This window comes from Podarcis cretensis (genome assembly GCF_951804945.1).
Source record: "Podarcis cretensis genome assembly, chromosome: 9".
Classification (NCBI taxonomy): domain Eukaryota; kingdom Metazoa; phylum Chordata; class Lepidosauria; order Squamata; family Lacertidae; genus Podarcis; species Podarcis cretensis.
The window spans coordinates 19952534-19976505 of NC_137178.1; the positions used below are offsets into that span (position 1 = coordinate 19952534).

A 23972-nucleotide genomic window follows, 5' to 3' on the forward strand; every position below is an offset into this window, starting at 1 on the left:
GAAGGAATGGCAATGTGGAAACCTAGAAAGCTTTAAAAAAATACATCACTGGGCTACTCCATACTGCTGCATCTAAATTTCTTCCAAAAGTACTGAAATCCAATTACCCCTTAATTAAACTTTGTCTAGGACCTGGATATGAAACCTGCTTCACAATAAAAGGAGAGGCACAAAGCTAGTTTATCTCCTGATTACAATCCCATTTTTCAGGATCATGGAAAATCTGGCCCTGTGATTTGGGAACTGATATGTTTGGACAATGCAGCAAAGATTCTGCACTATTTAGTGTTCACCCAAACAGTCTGCAGAGCTTTACCAAACTCTACCAGTAACCAGTCATTATTAATTTGCTCATAGAAAGTGGACAGGCCAGAAGGTCAATACAGGTTCCTCCAGATTTTCAAAATGTTATTTGTTCATGGTGAGGAAAAAATCCGGAGGTCACTTTGGAGCTTAACAACAAACATGCCTTATTGGACAGCAATTGTACCTGGCATGTGTAGTACAAGATACAATTTCTGCAAATTTACATGGTAGCAACATTTTTGGCCTATGCCATTTCAGACTGCAGGGAGCTGGTTGCACTTTTGAATGCTTTGTATGTAGATAACTAGCAGATTAGGAAGGAGGTCCTCGCCTACTGCTCTCTGTACCTTTTTCTAGGTATAGGGCCTTTTTTAAACAAGATGAGGCCGCATTAAAATGTGCAACTCCTCTACTTGCAATCTGAACTGATGATAGTTCCAGAAGAAGTCTGCCAACTGATTTTGCTGATTTTGTGGGCATTGATCCTTATGATTTCTTTCAGGTTCTTCCCTGAACATTTATCCCTTTCAGTAACAAGACCTCCAGCTTGTTCAAGTCTATTTCGGAAACAGAAGAAGAGAGGAGAAAGAAAGAAAGAAAGAAAGAAAGAAAGAAAGAAAGAAAGAAAGAAAGAAAGAAAATAACACAACATATTGATATTTGATGTTTAAATCTGAGAAATAAATTGCTCATAGATTAGACTGTCAGGAAACCATAGACAGTGCAGTAGAAAAGGCCTCGCAATTCAGCCAATCCATCTCATAGTCAATGCAAGACTGTTGCTAACTGTGTACATTCTCTTAGTGTCTAGATTGATTATTCAGTCCCAATTACTGACAGGCTCTAATTGCTTAGGCCTAGTTCCAGTTTCTGTTGTTACTCTATTGCCAACATCTATTATTTTATTGCAAGTGTCAAAACTCTACATGCTGCTTGCAGCGGAGAATTCATGAAAACTGTAGCCTCTTTTAACAAATAATAATGATGCAAATTGGAATGCTTCTAACGACTGTCACTGTACCAAAAATGCAGATCTTTCAAAAGTAATTGTTACCCTTAATAAGTATTTCATATGCAATTTAATGGTTTAAAAATAATTTTCAAGGCTTAGAATAATTTTTATGGCTGATAGCCCTGCTTCTGTCGTTAATTCTCCCCCACTCAAATGGCTCGTTCAGATGGAGCATTTTCTTTTAGTTACAAGCATGTTGACCTCCCTTGCCCTGCTTTCTCCCAGTACAAATGATAGATATTTCATAGGGTGGGGGAGAATAGGGGTTGCCCCAGATAGTAAGTATATCTCAAAACTACTTTATCTCAAAATTAGTTTATTTATTTATTTATTTGAGATGCTTTCCCTTCCCCACAGTTTACACACTGGTAAAGAAATGGTCTCAGCACTCAGGCTAACATTCCTTTTGGATGACGATGATATAGAAACCCTTTCAGCTCAAGGGCTAGGAGCATCACTAAAAAAGAATGTCCTCCTGTTCTGGCTCACAGAAGATACCATGGCTGAAAGCTGCCAAGAGATCAAGTAAGAATGGCAGGGCCACACCACCCTTTCTCACTTCTGTTTAAGGTAGTTAAGGCAAACCATCTGAGCTAAGCCCAGGTCAGTCCCAGATCCAGGTCTGACCCATATTGGAAGGGATACAGATAATCCCACCCATCACAAGAGTGTCCGTGGCTGAGCTCCCATGATCTCCTCAGGCACTTTGCAACAAAGAACAGTATTTTCAAACAGGAGGTTACCCAAAACCTTTGGACCCGGAGTTATTTTCCAAGAGTGGTTATATTACTGCCTCTTTAAAGGTGACAGAGAATGTTCCCTCTTGCAATGATGCAATGACTAGACTCTGGACCCACCTAGTAAAAGAAACCCTTGCCACAATGGACAAAGACTGAGAGGGCACTGTGGTCATATGAGCCTCTGCAAGCACCTTGTCTACATCCCTGGGCTTTCAACCTACTCAAAAATTATCTCTGTGTATTTTTAGGATAATAATTTTTTTCCCCTCTCTGTTAACCTTTTGGAAGATTAAATCTGTTTGCCGTGGCATTTACAGCAATCAGACTGAATACATTCATTACACAAAACAGACATATCCATGTTTATCATGCGCAATCATTTCCCATCCCTGCTGAGTTCTTGGTCCCTCCACAAATTATATACTATTGCCTATCAATGAAGCACCAGTAAAACCTAGTTCATTTTTATATGAATATTAGGCTTTTCTTCTTGCTGTCAAACTTTATGGGGGAAAGGAACCACAGAAAACGTTCTGTCATAAAAAAAAAAAAAATCAATATTAAGTTGCGAGAATAGCTGAAGTCTTGTAATTCTCCATAGTACTGAAGTACATATAGGTAGATATGTACATGGTGGTCTCATGTTGAGATTGCTGTGACATTCTTTATCAACGACTTGGATGATGGACTCAAGGGCATCCTGATCAAATTTGCAGATGACACCAAACTGGGAGGGGTGGCTAACACCCCAGAGGACAGGATCACACTTCAAAACGACTTTGACAGATTAGAGAACTGGGCCAAAACAAACAAGATGAATTTTAACAGGGAGAAATGTAAAGTATTGCACTTGGGCAAAAAAAAAATGAGAGGCACAAATACAAGATGGGTGACACCTGGCTTGAGAGCAGTACATGTGAAAAGGATCTAGGAGTCTTGGTTGACCACAAACTTGACATGAGCCAACAGTGTGACGCGGTAGCTAAAAAAGCCAATGCAATTCTGGGCTGCATCAATAGGAGTATAGCATCTAGATCAAGGGAAGCAATAGTGCCACTGTATTCTGCTCTGGTCAGACCTCACCTGGAGTACTGTGTCCAGTTCTGGGAACCACAGTTCAAGAAGGACACTGACAAACTGGAACGTGTCCAGAGGAGGGCAACCAAAATGGTCAAAGACCTGGAAACGATGCCTTATGCGGAACGGCTAAGGGAGCTGGGCATGTTTAGCCTGGAGAAGAGGAGGTTAAGGAGTGATATGATAGCCATGTTCAAATATATAAAAGGATGTCACATAGAGGAGGGAGAAAGGTTGTTTTCTGCTGCTCCAGAGAAGCGGACACGGAGCAATGGTTCCAAACTACAAGAAAGAAGATTCCACCTAAACATTAGGAAGAACTTCCTGACAGTAAGAGCTGTTTGACAGTGGAATTTGCTGCCAAGGAGTGTGGTGGAGTCTCCTTCTTTGGAGGTCTTTAAGCAGAGGCTTGACAACCATATGTCAGGAGTGCTCTGATGGTGTTTCCTGCTTGGCAGGGGGTTGCACTCGGTGGCCCTTGTGGTCTCTTCCAACTCTATGATTCTATGATTCTAAGTGGGGCTGCCCTTGCGCTTCGTTCAGAAGCTGCAGCTAGTGCAGGATGCTGCAACTAAAATACTGAGTGATACGTCTAGCCATGAACACGTTACACTAGTGCTTAAGGACCTGCACTGGCTGCTAGTTTGCTACTGAGACAAGTTCAAGGTTTTACTATTCACCTATAGAACTCTAAGCAGCTTAAAGTACTTGGGAGACTGCCTTCCCTTCCATAGGTGAAACTGACCTTCATGGCCATCAGTGGAGGACCTGCTGGATGTAGTGAATTGCTACCAGGAAACTTGTTGGAAACAGACCTTTTTGGTCATAGCAAAAGTGGTCCACTTTTTCTGCCTTGAAAAGTGCCTAGAAGCTGAAAGCATAAGTTGGGAAAATGAAACTCTTCCCCACTTCCTCTTACAACTCTATGTGTGTTTCAAGGCTCAGATTAATTCTACTGAATCCAACTTATACAGATCCCTTAGAAAAGTGGTAAGTGTGTGTGTGTGTGTGAGAGAGAGAGAGAGAGAGAGAGAGAGAGAGAGCACCTTGCTTTGTTTCTGGTGCTTACAAGGCTGGCCAATGCAAGAGGCGAGTTGAGGCATCCATCTCGGGTAGTGAAATGCCAAGATGTGACACCCCGCTGGGCCCCTGTCCCATCCCACCACTGCCAATGGACAAGTAGTAGTCGAGAAGCAGTGGCACCAGTGATGGGAACCAGTATCTCGTGAGATCTTGCTGAATGTACGAGATTTCATCGGAACCTGCCACTGCTGCACAACCCAGCAGTAGGATGGCAGTGGCATCTTCCTGTTTTGCCTCAGGCAGCAAAATGTGATGTGCAGCCCTTAGGTGCTTATGGAACTCACTCAAAAATTAAAACTGTCATCATAGGCCTAAAAAGATTAGCATTCCCTGGATTATAGGGTACTAATACAGCTACGTCCGCCATCAACTTGCATCTGGCTGGCAGCTCATGCTGAATAACAGTCTGCTCCTCCTCTTCAAGGCAGGTGAAAAGAATGCTGTACAGCATACTGCTCCAGGCACACACCCTGAGGCACTACTCCTTATGTGTAGTGCAGACAGAATGTCTCAGAGCACCTCAGTTAAGTCCCAGAACCCCATTTCTCCAATGCACATAAAAGCACTTATTTGTAAGTGTACAATGACTTTTGTGATTATGTGGTTTGAGTCACTATAAATCAATGCAAAGTAAATGGCAATGTGTGCAGAATAGTTTGCACTTTAGAAACATACTCAATTTTTTTTTAAAAAAAAAATGGGCTAGGCTTAGCTGTTCATCAGTTACGATGCAGGAAAAATATTTCCAGAGCTTCACATGGCTGCTACAGGATTTCTTTTCACACCCACCCTTTCCTCTTGACCAAATTAGCAAAGTTTACCAGGCCCCAGGCCCAGAATTAGGTTTTCATGACAAATCATAGCCCGGGAATACCGTATTTTTCGCCCCATGGGACGCACTGGCCCATAGGACGCACCTAGTTTTTTGGGGGGGAAATAAAGAAAAAAAATTATTTCCCCCCCCCCAGTTGTGCAGCTCTCCCACGGCTAGCGGAGGACTGCGTGAAGCCCGAAGCTTGGGGCGTGCTGAGCTCAGCGCGCCCCAAGCTTCTGGGTGCCGGCAAGCTCTCCGCTAGCCGTGGGAGAGCTGCATCTCCCACGGCTAGCGGATAGCTTCCTGAAGCCTGGAGAGAGAGGGGGGTCGGTGCGCACCAACCCCCCTCACTTTCTAGGCTTCAGCGAAAGCCCGCATTCGCCCCATAGGATGCACACACATTTCCCCTTCATTTTTGGAGGGGAAAAAGTGTGTCCTATAGGGCAAAAAATATGGTATATAAAACAGGGGAAATAGAAATGTTTTAAAATACTTTGTGTGTGTTCAGAGTATTATTCATTTTCAAATAGTTAGGATTATGTCTTAAATCAGAAGCAGTGAATGTGGTTCCCTCCAGGGATTGCTGGACTACAACTTCCATGATCCCTGACCATTAGTCATGCTGGTAGGGATTTAGAATTTGACAACAAATATAGGGCCCCATATTGGCTACCCAAGGCATACAGAGAAAAGCCTTAGTTCTTCTGGACTGTTATACCCTGGGCCAGATTTAGAGGGTAGCTGAAACAGAGTGCCAGAGTTGGAGGGTGTTTGTAATGGTGTATCTCCTCAATTCAACAACTTTAATAATAATAATAATAATAATAATAATAATAATAATAATAAATTTTATTTATATCCCGCCCTCCCCAGCCGAAGCCGGGCTCAGGGCGGCTAACAACATTAAAACAGTGTGACATTATAAAACATTATAAAAATGAATTAAAATCAAAATTGATGGCAACCATAAACTAAAGCTTTGTAAAGATTGCCAGAGGAGGGGGTCAGGCTGCGCCCTGACCAAATGCCAGGTGGAACAGCTCTGTCTTGCAGGCCCTGCGGAAAGATGTCAAGTCCTGCAGGGCCCTTGTCTCTTGTGACAGAGCGTTCCACCAGGTTGGAGCCGCAGCCGAAAAAGCCCTGGCTCTAGTTGAGGCCAGCCTAACCTCTCTGAGGCCTGGGACCCTCAAGGTGTTTTTATTTGAAGATCGTAAGTTCCTCTGTGGGGCATACCAGGAGAGGCGGTCCCGTAGGTACGAGGGCCCTAGGCCGTATAGGGCTTTGAAGGTTAAAACCAGCACCTTAAACCTGATCCTGTACTCCACCGGGAGCCAGTGCAGCTGGTATAGCACCGGATGAATGTGATCTCTAAGCGAGGACCCTGTGAGGAGTCTCGCTGCGGCATTCTGCACCCGCTGGAGTTTCTGGGTCAGTCTCAAGGGCAGCCCCACGTAGAGCGAGTTACAATAATCCAGTCTGGAGGTGACCGTCGCGTGGATCACAGTGGCTAGGTCAGGGCGAGAGAGGTAAGGAGCCAACTGCTTAGCTTGGCGGAGATGAAAAAATGCCGCCTTTGTTGTAGCTGCAATCTGCGCCTCCATGGAAAGGGAGGTATCGAAGATTACACCCAAACTCTTAACGGACGGTGCTGGCACTAATTGCACCCCCGCAAGAGATGGGAGTTGCCCCCTCAGTCCCATGTCGTCCCGTCCCAGCCAGAGGACCTCTGTCTTCGAAGGATTTAACTTCAGCCGGCTCCCACGTAACCATCCAGCCACAGCCTCCAAGCATCTGATCAGTGTGTCTGGGGCCGAGTCCGGGTGGCCGTCCATCAACAAATAGAGTTGGGTGTCATCAGCATACTGATGGCAGCCCAGCCCAAAACTCCGGACAAGCTGGGCGAGGGGGCGCATAAAGATGTTAAAAAGCATCGGGGAGAGTATTGCACCCTGAGGCACACCACACACCAAGGAGTGGCGGGATGACAATTCCCCCCCAAGCGCCACCCTCTGTCCCCGACCAGAGAGAAACGAGCGCAGCCATTGAAGGACTGTGCCCTGGATCCCCACGTCGACAAGGCGGTGGTCCAGGAGTTCGTGATCGACCATGTCGAAGGCTGCTGACAGGTCTAGAAGAATCAGCAGCCCCGACCCGCCTCGATCCAGCTGCCTGCGGAGATCATCTGTTAGGGCGACCAGAGCCGTCTCGGTCCCATGACCAGTGCGGAAGCCGGACTGGAATGGATCCAGAGCTGATGTTTCATCCAGAAACCTACCAAGCTGCTCAGCAACCGCTGTATTGTAATGTATTACGATACATATGTACAGACCTTAACATGCATGTTTATCAACTTATATGACAAGAATAAATCATGCATACATACTGGGCATCAGAGTTTATGAAATGGGCTACAAAATCAATAAAAAATAATGTTTTGGAACAGTGGAATGAATGAATAAATGAACGAAACACCAAAGACTTCTAGCCTTAGGCACCATTTGGTCTAGGGACCAAAATTTCAGAGATGAAAATAAGGACATGCTTGTTAACCCAAATTTTCATACCAGGTATCATTGTTTTAACCCCATTACCATTTCCCATTGCTGCCTTTCCTTGCTTGATTTGTCACAGCCTGCTGCCCATTCATTTATAAACCAAGAGGAGTTTGTTACTTCGGTTAATTAAAAGTGCAAGTACCCTACAAAAGTTCAAAATATAATCTCAGCAGCTTTAGCATCTGAAATGGCAGGCTGTGCACCGCATGGTCCCTGAAAGTTCAAGCACAGGCATTTAGATGCACTTTGCACAAGAGACAAGGTGTGCCCACACCTGACTTCAAGATGTAAGTTCTATAGAACACTGGAAAATGACAACCTTTGCAACTCAGTGTTTAACTCCATGCTAAATGTGTTGTTGGCATCACTACCAGTTTTTTTTTTGTTTTTTAAAAATAAGAATTACGTAGTACTATTAATTTAGCAATAGCAGGGCGTGGTGTGTGTTTTCATCAGGACCACAGAGCATGGGGAGGGGAGATTTAAACATCCGAAGCTACAGCCTCCATTTTTTAAAAAAATGCCTGTTCTGCATAAAGCAATTGCCCCAAGGGAGCTCCTTTTTCCTATCAGCAATTGCTGAATGCTTGGGAGAAATTTCACAGATCCCCTCTCCGTGTACTTTAGGATACTGTTGTGTCCATGCAGTATTACTTTTTTTTTTTTTTTAAAGCAAGCTAATAATGCTGTAGATTACACTTTCAACATTTCATACTTAGGCTAGGGTAGCAATGTATCCTACTTTGAAAAGGTCATTTTTGTGCTTGAAGGCATACAGTCGTACCTTGGTTGTTGATCTTAATCCATTCCGGAAGTCCGTTCAACATTCGGAAACCAAGGCGCGGCTTCCGATTGGCTGCAGGGTCTTCCTGCACTCAATCGGAAGCCGTGTCGGACATTCAGCTTCCAAAAAACGTTTGCAAACCGGAACACTCACTTCCAGGTTTGCGGCATTCAGGAGCCAAAATGTCCGCATACTAAGCTGTTCGACAACCAGGATACGAATGTACTCTGTTTGAAAGGTTGCCATGTCCCAGTCTAGTTTAAATATAAAGAACCATAGCAGGGGCAGTGAAAGTATCTATCAATAGTTAGCACCTGGAAAGCAGACTGACCAGGCAAACACTATGGTGAGATTGCTGCATTTCTAATTACATTATAGAAAATATCCCTAAATATGCATACATACATAAAATTAGCATATGTAAATATTCTGCAAATGTGAGTCTTTTTTTTGGGGGGGTGCATCCTGTAAAAAGTCAAAAACAGGGACAAAACAGAGACGGTGAACAACAAAAAGTAGAAACTGTTCCTGGTAAACACAACATGCATTTTACTATGGAGACCCTGAATAATCAGTATATCCAATATCTCCCCTAACTGTAGTACAACTTCAACAGCAGCCCACTTCACATAATTGCCTGATGCCAACAATAGTCATCAACATAAAACAGAAGTAAGTTCAGGACCTCTGCTTGCAGCAACAACCTTCTCAAAAGCCCTCCGAGCTGAGTGCAAAGGAGCCTGTAGGCGAAACAGTGTGTGTTAAGACTGACACACATGAAATATTAATCCCCCCAATTGCCTACATTTGCATAGTAATAAAAGGAAATTCATCCTCTTGGCCTGCTCTGGCCCCAATTATGAATTCTGTCACTGTACCTGAGATTTGGGGAAAAGATCGAGAAAGGGAATGCGTCGTAGAAATATTTCCCTCTGGAAATGGCAACATTAATGGAGCTTATCACTACCATCATTAATTTAATCAGGAAAAACCTTGAGGCAGAAGGCTGTAGCAATCTGTTAAGAAAACATTTCCCCAAAATGAAAGCAATTGTAATTTCAATTAAGCAGAGGTTCCCCCCTTGTTCTTTTCTTTTTAACCTACTTCTTGACCCTTTTCTTTTCACACTTCTCACTGATTCTTTCTATCTCATTTCCTCCTCTTCAGTTGAAGATCTGGCAACTCAGTACCATCTTGCTCTCTAAAGAATGTTGGCTGGTCAACTGTGCACTGAAAAACAACCACCTTATGTAGCTGTTATGGTGCAATTTAAGGTTGCATACTTAGAATCCATAAGTCACATCAAAAGTGACCTCTTGACAATGCTTTCAAGGTTAGGTTTCGTGCACAGTATAGGGCCCTAATTTAGCACCCAGTGTATTGTTTGGTGGCAGGGTGTTAGGGCAGGCTGTACTCCTCTTCCTTTTGCCTGAACACAGCACACGCCTCCCTAGGTATGATGGGAAAGGCCATACCTCAGAGGTAGAGTACATATTCAGATAGGGCTGGGAAAACTTCCTGAAACCCTGGAGAACTTTTTGCAATCAGCTGGTTTGGATCAGTGGCATGTAGTCAACTAACTTTTACTCAGAGCAGACCCACTGAATTTAACGGCCATGGCTAACCTCTTGTTTTTTAGTCGTGTCCGACTCTTCATGACCCCATGGACCAGAGCACGCCAGGCTTCATGGCTAACTTAGAGCCATTAATATCAATGGGTCTACTCTGAGTAAAAGTAACTGAATGTAACCCAATGGTCTGACTCTGTGTAGGGTAGTAGCCTATATTCCTATGTTATACCAGCAGTTTGGCAAGGGGAGAGCATTGAGGGAATTAATCATTTAATTACTAATTCTCCTTGCTTTGTTTTCGTTGATCTACGTCTTTATCTTCAAAGTCACCCCTTGCTGTGGATAAATGTTTCAGGTGCTTAAGATGGTTTGAGGGAGATGAGTGAGGTTCTTCACGTATGGATTCATAGAAATAGAAAAAGTTGGCCTAATTATCACCCAAAATCAGATGGATACAACACCTTCATTATATACCTTTAGGCACCAGGTGAAAATATCCCTCCTCCACTAAATTTTTGGCTGATTAACATCCTATACCCCTTTTAATGTCTTTGTGGGAGGGGGTGGAGGGGAGGGTTGGTTATTGGTTTGTTCTGTTCTTGTTTTTATTATGTATGTGTTTTTATATTGTATTTTTATAAAGAGCAGTATACAAATTTGATAAACAACAACACCATGACAAACAAAGGAAAAGCCACTAGAACAACAACAACGTAACAAAGGAAAAGCCACAGAGTCCATCTACATTATGCCTGGTTTAGAGCACTCTGATTTCAATTCATTGAAGTGAACCACTCCTAGCCATTGGCTCAGCTGCTGAAGTGCTATGTTTTGAATGTTTATGAACTTTTCAACTGCTCAGAAGTTTAAAGAACTGTCAGCACCCTAAGGCCTCATAACAGATGGGCCTATCTTCAGCTTGTGAGAGATCTTTCAGCAAAGAAGGGAGTCGGTAGATAATGAAGTGCTTATCAACTATTAAATTACATGCATGAGTGTTTTCTACATATGAGAATATATGTGAATGGAACATGTGCATCGCGTTTGTAAGAGTGCTGAATGTGTGCTGTGTGAACAGCCGAGTGTGTGCAGGTTAATGGGAAAGTGTGCGAAGGAGACAAAGAAATGGAATCCTATGATATTGCACTCACATGAATCGTGCCATCTCCTTCCACTACTTGTTGAAATAAATATTCCAAAGGACTCGTAAAGGCATACAACAAGCAAAGAGCATGTTGAAAAGGACAGATCACCTTCAACATCCAAGTCTCATAAAGGAGTTTTGGCCACCAGTGAATCTCAGCTGAACACCCTTCTGCAAAGCCTTTTGTGATCCCTTTAAGCCCACCCATTCAGAGTAAAGGTCAAGTGGGCAAAAGCCATCAATACTATTCATACTGACAAAGGCCCTACAGTTCACTGTATGCAGACCATCCACTAGAAGTCTATTATCTGCTATTCACTTTCTCCAAAACCCTGATCCTTAGCTCTAAGTCCTTCCATAACAGTCCCTTTCTTTCATTGTCTTCACTTTCTGCCTCTTGTAATGGCTTCATGTAAAGCATTTGAAAGCTTTCTCTCCTATGTGCCTGGTGATCTAAGCTATGGCAGCTGACAAGGGGCCCCAAGCAATCTTTTTGTACTACAGGCATTGAGAGCAAAATCTGCAGCTCAAGTCACCTTCTTTTAGGTTCAGTGTTAATGAGAGAAGTATAATGACATTACCTAAAAGAATCACAGCCAGCCCTGTATTAAAGCACCTTTCCGGCATATTTCCTTTCATTTAGATTACTGTTACAGTGGTACCTCGGTTAAGAACTTAATTCATTCCGGAGGTCCGTTCTTAACCTGAAACTGTTCTTAACCCGAGGTACCACTTTAGCTAATGGGGCCTCCTGCTTGCGCCACATGATGTCTGTTCTCATCCTGAAGCAAATTTCTTAACCCGAGGTACTATTTCTGGGTTAGCGGAGTCTGTAACCTGAAGCATCTATAACCTGAAGCATCTGTAATCCGAGGTAACACTGTACTTGGCCTTTAAAATGTGCAGAAACGTTAGCAATTGCTTAACAGTAAACTGAGATTTATTGTTTAAATTTGTTTATGTATATGGTCTGGACTTTATCAGGAACTTGAGGATGGAAATGCTTTTCCAGCCTGCATACATGTCTCAACTGAAAACCAGTCCCTTGTCTCTGATTTAATCCAGATCAACAAGACATGCGAGCAACAAATTGCATCCACTTGGTCATTCAGGCAACAGCTCTTTGGCAATGATCACTGAACATCTTCATCGTATTCCCCCATCCACCCTGTAAATTCCGGAGCTGGAAAAATATCCCTCCCCTCATCTTACTTAAGGCACAATCCAGCCACAGTTAAGCACCTTTGTGTCCCATAAAACACAATAATCACTCTTCTCTCATTGAAATCAATAAAACTTAAAAGTGCTTATGAGTTGTGGCCTTAATGGTTAGGTTGCTGCTGCTGCATTGATTTGTTCTTTGGGCAACAGAGTCGATGCATTTTTAAAAATCTTTATTTACTCAAACTCTGAGTGAAAAACAATTCAAAGCAGGGATGGATACCTAATATATATATTTCTATTTAATTATACCTAAAATAAAATTAACCCATGCATACATATGCACCAAATCTCAATCCCTGCTACCAAAAGCTTACTGCACCCCACTTCTGAAAAATGTTACAATTGGGCTGTGGATAAACTGGGCTGAAACAGAATAGTCTACTTGTGTAGCAGTCTGAAAGTTCCACTCATTTATTCAAGATGCATATATACACACAGATTTCATTATCTACTCGTTTTCTGTGTTTAAGTTAAAATGTCAAGTGTTTAAGAGAAGGGTCCAGCTTCTGAAACATTTTATTTAAGTGTTTGTTTCAGCCTGCTCTGTGCATCCTTTCTAGTTAAAAGTGGACTGACATACTTTTGTTCAACTTTACAGATCTCATGCCTTGTTTTATGTAAGGAGGCATTGCATTTTGCTTCTTGTCCTCAGCACCAGAACTGTGTGCACTAATGTTAATGGACTATGTCATACTTGATCTTCCTTTCCATCATTTCACACTTGGAAAAGCTGACCTCACAGTTGTTGGCCACCACCACTGCATTATTTCTGCTGGAGCAGGATCAAATTCACAGTGACGATACAGAAGTCGATTAAATGACTCTTTAAGAGTTTCCCCCTTTTCACTTTGTCAGCATGCTATGGGAAGCATCTCCATGCACACAAAGGGTTGCACCATAAGAACTCATTGCAATAAGATGTCAAAACTAATCCCACTCCAACAGTAGCACATGCCAAGGAGAAAGCATAGGCTACAGCCAGGTCCCGTCTTCTTGCCTTCTCTCTAGTTTTTGAATCAACAAAATTTCCACTTGAAGAACCTTTGTTTTTTCCTTTTGAGCAATACTGTGTAGCTATCTATGTAGGGGTTTGCACTAGGACCCAAAGGAACCCACGTTCCCTTGGATTCTGGGCTACATTCTGCCAGGCTGTCATAGTACATCATTACAGATGTACTCACTTGCTCAGAAATAGACATAGATGGATCTCAGGCAACAAAAACATATTTGCTTGTCCACAACACTCTCCATTCCCTGACCGGTGAAATGTGTTGCTTATTTCCACCTGCCAGAGTCACACATTCCACATTACTGCCAGAGGGGCAGCAAACCACTGCTGATTTCTTTGTTGCAGTTAAAACAAAGATGTGCATAGTTCTAGCCGGCAGAACAGAAATTCCCAAAGTTTATGCATATAAAAACATTGTGTCAGGGAATAAAGCTTTTAATTATTAAAACTGGCATCAGAGTGCCTGCAGCTGGCTTCAGCCATCTTTATGAAAAGTAAGAACACAGCACTAACCCAGCAGAAGAGTCTCCCCCCTTCACTTTCTCTTCTGCACGTTCCTCAAAGGGGAATGATCTACTAGTTTTCTTGCACAGCCCCTGTACAGTTCAGACAGGCTTCAGAAGGAAAATGTGGCATTGGATTGTACCCCAAATTATTTAATCAACATTCTCATTGTCCCTCTGAATAAAATGAATGAAGAACAAAAAACAAAACAAAAAACAAAAAAAAAATCCCAGTGAGCAAATTAGAAGCTAGAGAAATAAAGGCACCAGCCATTCAGGAAACACAATACTTTCAGAAGTCAACTGGTTTTGAAATTCTGTTTCTACTGTCCACATTAATTAGTAGTACGATTGCCTCTTCAGGAAGACAAAAAAGGAAACAAAATAAGAGGAGACCATGGCTCAGCTTGCCCACTGACTCAAGAAAGCAAGGTGGCAAAAATCCTGGCAATACAGACTAAAACCACAGAGCTAGTGAGCAACCCTATGTAGCAATATGCTCTTCCATGATTGTGTGCTATAATAACTGCCCATAGGTTAAAAACGACAGCATCTTGAGAAGTAGAGACATCACCTTGCCAACAAAGGTCCGTATAGTTAAAGCTATGGTTTTCCCAGTAGTGATGTATGGAAGTGAGAGCTGGACCATAAAGAAGGCTGATCGCCGAAGAATTGATGCTTTTGAATTATGGTGCTGGAGGAGACTCTTGAGAGTCCCATGGACTGCAAGAAGATCAAACCTCTCCATTCTGAAGGAAATCAGCCCTGAGTGCTCACTGGAAGGACAGATTGTGAAGCTGAGGCTCCAGTACTTTGGCCACCTCATGAGAAGAGAAGACTCCCTGGAGAAGACCCTGATGTTGGGAAAGATGGAGGGCACAAGGAGAAGGGGGCGACAGAGGATGAGATGGTTGGATAGTGTTTTCGAGGTTACCAGCATGAGTCTGACCAAGCTGCGGGGGGCAGTGGAGGACAGGAGTGCCTGGCGTTCTCTGGTCCATGGGGTCACGAAGAGTCGGACACGACTAAACGACTAAACAACAACAAAGGTTAAAAACAACAACAACATGGTTGTGCAAAGTGAAATTGTGGTGATAGAATTGTGCCACAAGCTAAACTGTGAGAGGCATGGCCAAAATGTATATCATCATTTAATGTCTTTACTTCCTTGCCTGCATAGATAACAGTGTCCCTCAGCTCTGCAGGAAAGGGTGTGCCAGAAGACAGTGAAGGTTATCCATGCCTGCACAGTGTTGTAGCATAACCCTTGTTCATACTATCAAAGTATGTATCAAAGTGTAATGGAATTGGATATTCCATGTTAGAACTTCTACACAGGGTCCTACATTTTCTTTCATTTCCATGGTCTTGTACTATGAAGGTTATGTAAACTGGGGTTGTGCCATCACTCTCCTTTTGCCCCCTCTGGTATTTAATAGTTCATTACATTTCACAGAAGTACCGTATTTTTCGCCCCATAGGGCGCACCGGCTCATAGGATGCACCTAGTTTTTTTTTGGGGGGGGGAAATAAAGAAAAAAAAATATTTCCCCCCAGGCACGGGGCTGGGGCGGGGGAAGCTAGAGCTTCCCTCGACCCCAGCACCCAGAACAGGCTGCTCTCCACAAGCCGTGGGAGCCCTCCCATGGCTTGTGCAGAGCTACCCGAAGCCCGGGCGCGACTGCTCAGCGCGCTCGGGCTTCAGGACAAGAGGCAGCTCTGCGCAAGCCGTGGGAGGGCTCCCGCGGCTTGCGCAGAGCTATCTGAAGCCCCGGCACGACTGCTCAGTGCGCCCGGGCTTTGGGGTGCAGGCAGCTCTCCGCAAGCCATGGGAGCCCAGTGGGAACTCCCGCGGGCTCCCAAGGCTTGCGGATAGCTTCCTGAAGCCTGGAGAGTGAGAGGAGTCGGTGCGCACCGACCCCTCTCGCTCTCCAGGCTTCATTGAAAGCCTGCATTCGCCCCATAGGATGCACACACATTTCCCCTTCATTTTTGGAGGGGAAAAAGTGCGTCCTATAGGGCGAAAAATACGGTATACATCAGTGGTAGGGAACCTGTGGCCATCCAGAGGTCGCTGGACTACAACTCCCATGATCCCTGACCATTGGCTATGCTGACTGAGGCTTATGTGAGTTATAGTCCAACAAAAACTGGAAAGCTCCATGTTGGCAACATATGGAGTAGAGGAGTTTGTCTTATAGCCGTTGTTTGCTGACCAGTAATTATAACATCAAAGATTTAGAAAAGAACAAACAGAGCATTCTTGACTTATTTAAAAAGTATAAATTTTCTAAATCCCTGATGTCTAATGTTCAAGACAGATGAAGTTAATTCACTGGTGAATTAATAATTTTGGAAGAATTAAAAAAATCCAACAAAGTAGATAGGCAGAGACAACTTTAGCCCCCCCCCCCAGCATTCTGCTGGGGAGTTTAGAATTTGTATATTTAGAATATGGCAATTACAAGTTATTGCATATGCAACTAAGCTAAAAAATAGTTGCTTTAAAAACCCACTTGTTATGTACCTTGTTTATGCCCAGTCCCTCATAAAGAACTTCCACCTGGAGTCAAATGGAGCATTGAATGAAATTAAAAGAGAACAAATAGCCCTAAATTTTCACAGACAGATGGAAGACATAATGCATTCAAAGTGTGCTGAAAACAAAATGAGGTCTTTTTGCTCATTGGTATTTTATTTCATTTTTTTGTACAAAGCAGCAATTGCATTTTGAAAAGTTTCCATGAAGGCATGAGCTCATTACTTTCAATTAAACCTGTCAGCGTGCTTATGACTGCTGAACTATCTGTCAGCATTTCCATTATGAACTTCTTCTTTTGCCTAGCCTCATGCCTGAAACTGGTAGAAATGCAGCTCATTTTTAGCCTAGATGCAAACATTTCAACACAACTGAACATTAAAATGTGACTGATAGATCTATACTGGGGACACACAGCATTTAATGATCTCAGAAAAGATGTGCGCTGCAAAATGGAAACATTGCACATAATACTACTGTCCTTTTCCTTGTATAAGACAATATTTTTTACTCTAAAATAATGTTAAAAATCGCGTGTTGTCTTATACTCGGATAGTGCTGAGTTCGGATGGGCGTTTGGTTGCAGCCGCAAACAGGAGCTATTAAGCTGTGATTTGGTGGGTGTTTGGTGGCTGTGGCAAGGGCTGCTTTGGATTGGCTGCTGCTGTGGTAATTGGTTGTGTGATTGCTGACTGCTGTTGTCTAGCGGGCAGACGCTTGGTGACTTCTGTGACACATGTGATTGGCAGTTTTGTCATTCTTGTGAATTATTTTCTACATTTCCCCTACCAAAAAACCTCAACAGTCCTAGGCCATGTCCCCCCATTTTCTTAAATTGTAGTCCCCCAAAATAGGAGTCAGCTTATACACAGTAATTTATTTGGTGCTGAAATCCTGATAATATTTACACAATTATGACAGACATGTATAAAGGTTTTCAAGGTGGGCTGTGGTGTTACTAGTAGGGATTTATAGAATGCCCTACTTCCACTCCATTTCATTCTTGCATGTGTCCATTCATGAATCAGTTCTGTCCCTGCATTAAAACAACAACAACTGCACAGAAACATATAAAAAGTTCTATTTAAATACATACTTTACCACAAAATGTGTATTTATCCTAAAAATTACACATTTTAAATACACTTTTTAAAGCCAAAATTACAAAATTCAGAGAAGTACAAAATCCAGAGGATAATTAAGTAGAAGTGGTATAAACAAAGGCAGTGGAGAGAAATGTCATGCTAGGCCATGGGCTGAAGTCACATGATACAGCAATTGGGCTGAAACTCAACAGGTCTTGGTTTGCTTTGTATCTGGATGGGATATTGCCTGGGCATGCTGCTTTTCCTTTGTACTCTCAAGATACCAAACTCTGCTTTGGATAAAAACTTGAAATGGATAGACTTTATAGTTTGAGAATTAAGAAGCAGCAGTTTGAAGGGTCTTGGGATAATACAGTAATCTGTAGCCTTTTCAACAATCAGTTATTATTGCCTCAAGACTGGAGAACCTTAAGAGATCAAAAACTGTTCCAAGGGCAAAAGCAGCACTGAATTTTGCAACAGGGAGATCAACCTGTCCATTTCCACATACATACTGAGGGCAGCTGCAGCACACAGTACAGAGTCCTTTTGGAAATCAGTGGACTGGGCAATACAAAACCATCCTCTATAGCAGAGGTACAATTAGCTTTCCTGTCCCACTTCACTTAGCAATGAAGTTGAAAAAGGTAGATATAATCCCCGGAATGCTGTTCTGTCACACTAACTCAGTCATAGCGATAAGATCTAAAGCAGTGTCACATGATACCGCATTGGAAGCAATTGGTACATCCTGAGGAATGCTGCTAAATTGTTTTCCAAGCTCAAAATAAATAAAAATAGAGTGGCAGGATCTTTATCAGGGCCGGGGACTTTAGTGTGATTAATTCTGCAATTTAGCCATACTTTATTTGAACGTTAGAGATAAGGGTAGAGTGGTGGGTAAGTGCCAGCTCAGTTGTGCTCCTGCCTCCATTAATAATCTGTGCAGATTTCATTCAGCTACTGGAAACAAAAACAAAGCAGCTTTGTTGTAGAGGGAGAAACATATTGACTCTGCCCACCACCCCCACTTTAAAGAACTTAGAAAATCTTCTATCAGCATTGCTGGAAATTCAGATCTATCTCACCAGCCATGCCTGCCGTCTTCCACTAGCATTTAAGAAAAAAGGAGTTCAGATGCTACAAAAATTCACTATGGAGAGTTTTAAAAGACCTGCATAGCATTCATTCTGGGGTATGCTACCCGCTGCTTCAAATATCAGTTTAATTCGGATAAAAACTGCCTTGTTGCATCTTCAGTTATTCACTACTGGGTTACCTGTTGAACTACACATTCATCATGCTGTCATTTAACAGCTGAAAATAAGGACACACACCAAACATCCTCTGTTTTCACACCAAATTACTTCCATGAAGGAAGGCCTGTTATTCATATTTCATTACTGAAAGCTCTACTCTGGCCTATTGTTTTCTAAATAATTATTTATTCTGCAACAGCCTAGGCTCTACTTTGCGTTTGTTCTTTGGGGTCAAGATGTCCTGGAAAAATACAGATGTCATATCCATTGACTAAAGGGGGCCATAGATTTATCTTTCCAGTGCATCAATATCAGTCTTTTGGCCATAGTAATGGCACAAATAATCCATTTACGTTGTCCAGTTGTCAAATCCCATATAGTAGGTATATAATTCAAAAGAATATTTTCCTCAGAAAATTTTAACTTTTTCTCCACAGTCCTGTTCTTAATGCCTGCCTCAAACCAGTCAGGGATCTGCTGGTCTTTTTTTCCAAAGGAGGACATAAGTTGTGTTGTAGGTAGCCTCTCTGATGTGGTTCCACCTTACTTTAAAGTTCTCTCAAGGGCAGTTCAGCAGTGCTAGTTCAACAGCATGAGAGAAGCATTCATAGAGTTCAGGTATGACTGTTCCGGCTATGTTTATCCATGGTCACACTTTCTGCTTTGTTCTATGTCTTCTTTGGCTGGAGAATGATGTTGCTCGCCACCAGGGAGAGATCAATGTTCCAGTTAGCACTGTGGTAGAGTCATTTGACACAAACACAGTTCCATGCTGATCACCTGGTGACAATCAAGTACAGTTGGTGCCAGTGGCCTGACATTGGATGCCTCCAGGACACTCACCATTTTGCCTTGGTAGAGAAGAACATGTTTGTGTTGCAAAAGCTGCGGTATGACCACAGTTCAAGCAGCCTTTGTTTATTATTAAAACAAAATAAAAAATAAAAAATTCCTTCCAGTAGCACCTTAAAGACCAACTAAGTTAGTTTTTGGTATGAGCTTTCGTGTGCATGCACACTTCTTCAGATACACTGAAACAGAAGTCACCAGACCCAGGTTGTTTTGTTTATTATTGTTCATGATGCCAATACCAATGTGGCCTATGCAGTTATTCCAGGTGTCTCATGGAGGTGTATGGATGCATTACCTCTGGTGGGGGGGACACACACTGTGCTCCTTCTGGGGGTTCGTCCATCTTTGGTCCCCACTCTGCACTCAGTTCTCACCTGTGGCTTCTAGAAGCTGTTAGCACGTGACAGTGGTCACACCCTGGAAAATGGCTTGGACTGGCCAGTTAAACCTGGTGAAGGTAGCCTGTGGTTGTTAACCCCTCAGTGAGTAAGAGACTTGTTTACCTGTTGACCGAAGGCTTGCTTTTGTTGGTTTCTGCTCTCTTCACTGTGCAGCGAAGTGCTTGTCACGAGGCAATGTTTACATTCCACACTCAGAGTTGCTGTTGGAGTTTCTCACGGGAAAGGAGACTGGATGTGACGTACACTGGTTTCCTGTTTTTCTCAGTTCTCTCCGTGCTTTAGAGGAGAGAGGATGCTTTCTCTGCTCCGGCAGAGGCAAGATTCTTTTCTGTAATCTACCAGCTTTGAAGTGTAAATAAAGTAATATAGAGTATGTGGCACGTACTCCTCATCATTCCGCTGTGCTTGGGACACTGCAAATTCAACAGCTTTATCTCCGTCTTTCAACCACCTCTGGTCTGGTTAGCATCTTGAGCTTTTATACTTCCACTATGTGCTCTGATACATAGATCAAGTTCTATGACGAACTAGGCCAGGCTGCCAGGAGGGTGCATGTCTGCTGGGAAACAGGCTGCTGGGAGATTTCAGTGCCAGAGTTGGGCATAATCCTCACACATGAGAGGAGGAATAAGTAAGTGACTGACAACAGCAGTGAGAGACAGTGGTGACAGCAGTGTTGGGAGAGACCCATTGGAAACTGCAGTAGGGGTAGGCCAGGAATTTGCCACAATGTGTGCTATGTACATGAACAGCCAGACATATGCTGTGTTGGACATCATGGTGAATCACAATTACTGCAAACTATCAAGAGTTTTTTATTTGCTATTCAATTGGTCTGCCAGTTCAGATATATATAACACCAAATTATGTTTGAACTATCTTTTACATTGTGGAAATGGGCTTGCATGTTTTGGAATATGGTATTGATTTTGAATTTGTTTTTGTAGGATTCATTTCTTTTATTTACAAGTTTTAGATCTGAATCGCAAATAAATGTGTGTTTAACTGCTATAAGCAATCCTGAATGTATTTTAAAAAATAAATTCCACATGCAGGTTTTTATACTGGGCATAGCCCTGATGCAAAGCCACCCACCCACCTACACACACTCAATGTGAAATCCACTTGCATTACAATTGATATGCATGTTGCATGGCAGTGTATGAATTTTTCAGGTTATGAAGCATTTCTTAATCTTAATACACATGAAGTGTATCAGACTGGGTTACTTTATTGACCAGGGGAGTCAATATGGTGTGATCTATAAGTGGTTGGACTACAAATCTACCAGTCCAAGCCAACAAAGCCAGTGGTCAAGGACAAACCATTGCAATCCAATACCAATGCTGGCTACACCAGTTATTTATGTTTCCAATATTACTTTAAAAAAAACTTCTCTTGTATACCCATGGAAAGCTATTCAATAAATGCACTATCACTCTGAAAGCACTACAAATAAGTATGGTTCCATTATGCATTTGCCACAAAACAAGACAAATGATTCCATGAGATGCACATCAGTCAGAGCTAAATGGTCCCATGTCAAGTCAAGTCCCATTTCCATCCTTCACACCCTCTCAGTAAGTGTTCTTCATCGGGAACTGCAAGGTATTACAGATAAATAATCAAGCCACTTCTAGGATTTACATAAGGAAGAGGAAGAGGCATAGGCAGATGAATACAGAGTTGCTATCATAGACAGCAAAAAGAAAAAAGGAGAAAAAGCCAAATCTTTAAAAGGAAAAGCATATCCACGCAGGATGAATTTTAATCATTTCTCAGAACAGTGTGTTGTCAAGGAAATTGGAAGACTTGCTCTTCCTTGAAACCCCAGTTATGAATCTTGTACGGACAAGGAGGACCATAATAGGGTGAAGGAAACCTACTTCACACATGTCTCAATCAGCCTAGACAAGCTCCATGACCTCAGTGCTGGACTATTTATAAAGCAAGCTGCATTTTCATGACATACAGGAATCCTAACAGCACCATAGAGAGCTCAATTTACTTCACTGTCACTTCTCCAAGCTCCCAGGAAAAAAAAAAGGCTTCACTCAAGGTTGTTTGCCTTACCTAATAAATATTAATCTCCCTAAGATGCTGAAATGCATTTTCTTTTCTTTAAAGAACCTCTGTATGTGATTTAAAAAAGCAAAACAAAACAGAGGACTTTCCCTACCAGTTACATCAGAAGGTGGATATCATGGTAGATTACAGTTACAGTTTCCTGCACGCATACTTGGTTGTGAGCATCACTTAACTCAGGGTGACTTATTTCCAACTAAACATACAAAGGTTTGGAATATATGAGGCTTGTTTGTTTGTTTGTTTACTTTCATTATGCATTGCTGTTAGTCACTGGTTTGAACTCTACAGTAAGGTCATAGTATTTAAGCAAACCCACATAAAATTCCTAGAAACCATTTTATATGAATTTTATGTCAGGTTGCTTAAATACTATGACCTTCCTGTAGCGTTCAAACCAGTGACTACCAACAATGGTTTCATAATCTCACAGTGGAGTCTATGATTTGGTATCGGTATCTATATACTTTTAATATCCTTCTTAATGGAAATTCTTCTGTCTTTGAAATCACTTTAAGGAGAGCTGACAGCTAGAGGCATAAAACGCACCTGAAACAGTATGCCAATCAAAAAAGGTAAAAAGGGAATAAACATAGTTTCTAATGTATGACACAGCTGTTATGCATTTCATCATTTGACAGGACAGAAACAAACAAGCAATCTATTTTTTTAAAAGATAATTTGTTCTCCCCAGCCCAGTGTTGCAATTTGAAAGTGTCCCCCCAACCCAGCTTCAAGCCATTTTTATTTCTAGAGTGAGTTGTACATATTTCATTTTCCTTTTGTGGTCATGAACTTTGATTCGTCTTAAGAATCGCTGAGTAGAGAAAATGTAGGCCTATGAAGAACGAATGGGTTACATGGTTTTGTCATGTAGTAATTTGAAGAGTCATGCAATCCATAGAACTGCTGGAGCTCTGCACACTGAAACACTGACAGAATACCCATTAAGTCCTCTAGGTATGGTGACAATTAAAATACACAAGGTAGGATCAAAGATCAGAGATAGAAAATAATTCTCCACTTCCCTTCTGGTAGCCTTTCCTATGTGTATATCATTTGAGTTATAGCTGTTGAGTTTTAAAAAGTATTGTAAAGCAGAAATCTTCTAAGACTTGTTCTTCTATCTAACAGATGCACAGCAGAACACAAGACTAGTTAATCTCTAGCTTGATGCAAATGCTTTAGGGAATCTGTCAAAAGAGCCACCATTTCAGAGATGAGAAATTACTACTCCTATTTTTATCTGAACTTTATAGAATGTGACTTCCAAACAAGGTTAATTAGACACCTAGAATATGTTAAAAACCACCAGGTGGCAATATTGTATCTTGGGCACTGAGACCGAAACTCATCATTTTGGAGGCAATACACTGCAGAACAAGATCACACACTGCCTACAACACAATTGTAGTTAGGGTTTCCATATTTCAAAAAATAAAATTCCTGACACCCCAAAAAGTTACTGCTTTTTTTAAGAAACCCACAAGCTTTTTTTTTTATATAACAAAACCAAATTGTTGAGCTGATGTATGGCAAGCCTAACTGCCATACTTAACACCTCCATGTATATTAAAGGACGTACCATGCTTCATTTCTAGACAGCAATTTTGCCACCATGAGCATCTTCTTATGCCTGAGATGTGAGGTTTCATTTAAAGATATATCATTCAGATATATCAAACCGACATACAGCTAGAAGAATAAGAGGAGAGGACAGAGGGTGAAGAAATAGCTCTGTGCAGAGGGGGAACCCTTCCCCATCCTTTGGAACCCATGGGAAACTCAATAAATCTGCTGTTCCTGGAATTTGTGTGGAAAGCTGAATGGGATACAGCTGTGGGTCTTCTACTTTGGGCCTGCCCATAAAGTGCAAGTCCAAAGTGATAGACTAAGGTGATGCCTGTGGTTTCCAGGATCTTTTCTCTC

At 42.2% G+C, this 23972-nt stretch overlaps 1 protein-coding gene across 3 annotated transcripts in view; it reads right to left on the reverse strand.

The window, feature by feature from the left end:
* The window catches only part of UNC5C (unc-5 netrin receptor C), a 321936-nt gene that overhangs the window by 185267 nt on the left and 112697 nt on the right, over positions 1 to 23972 (reverse strand). The gene's annotated exons all lie outside the window — the stretch shown is intronic.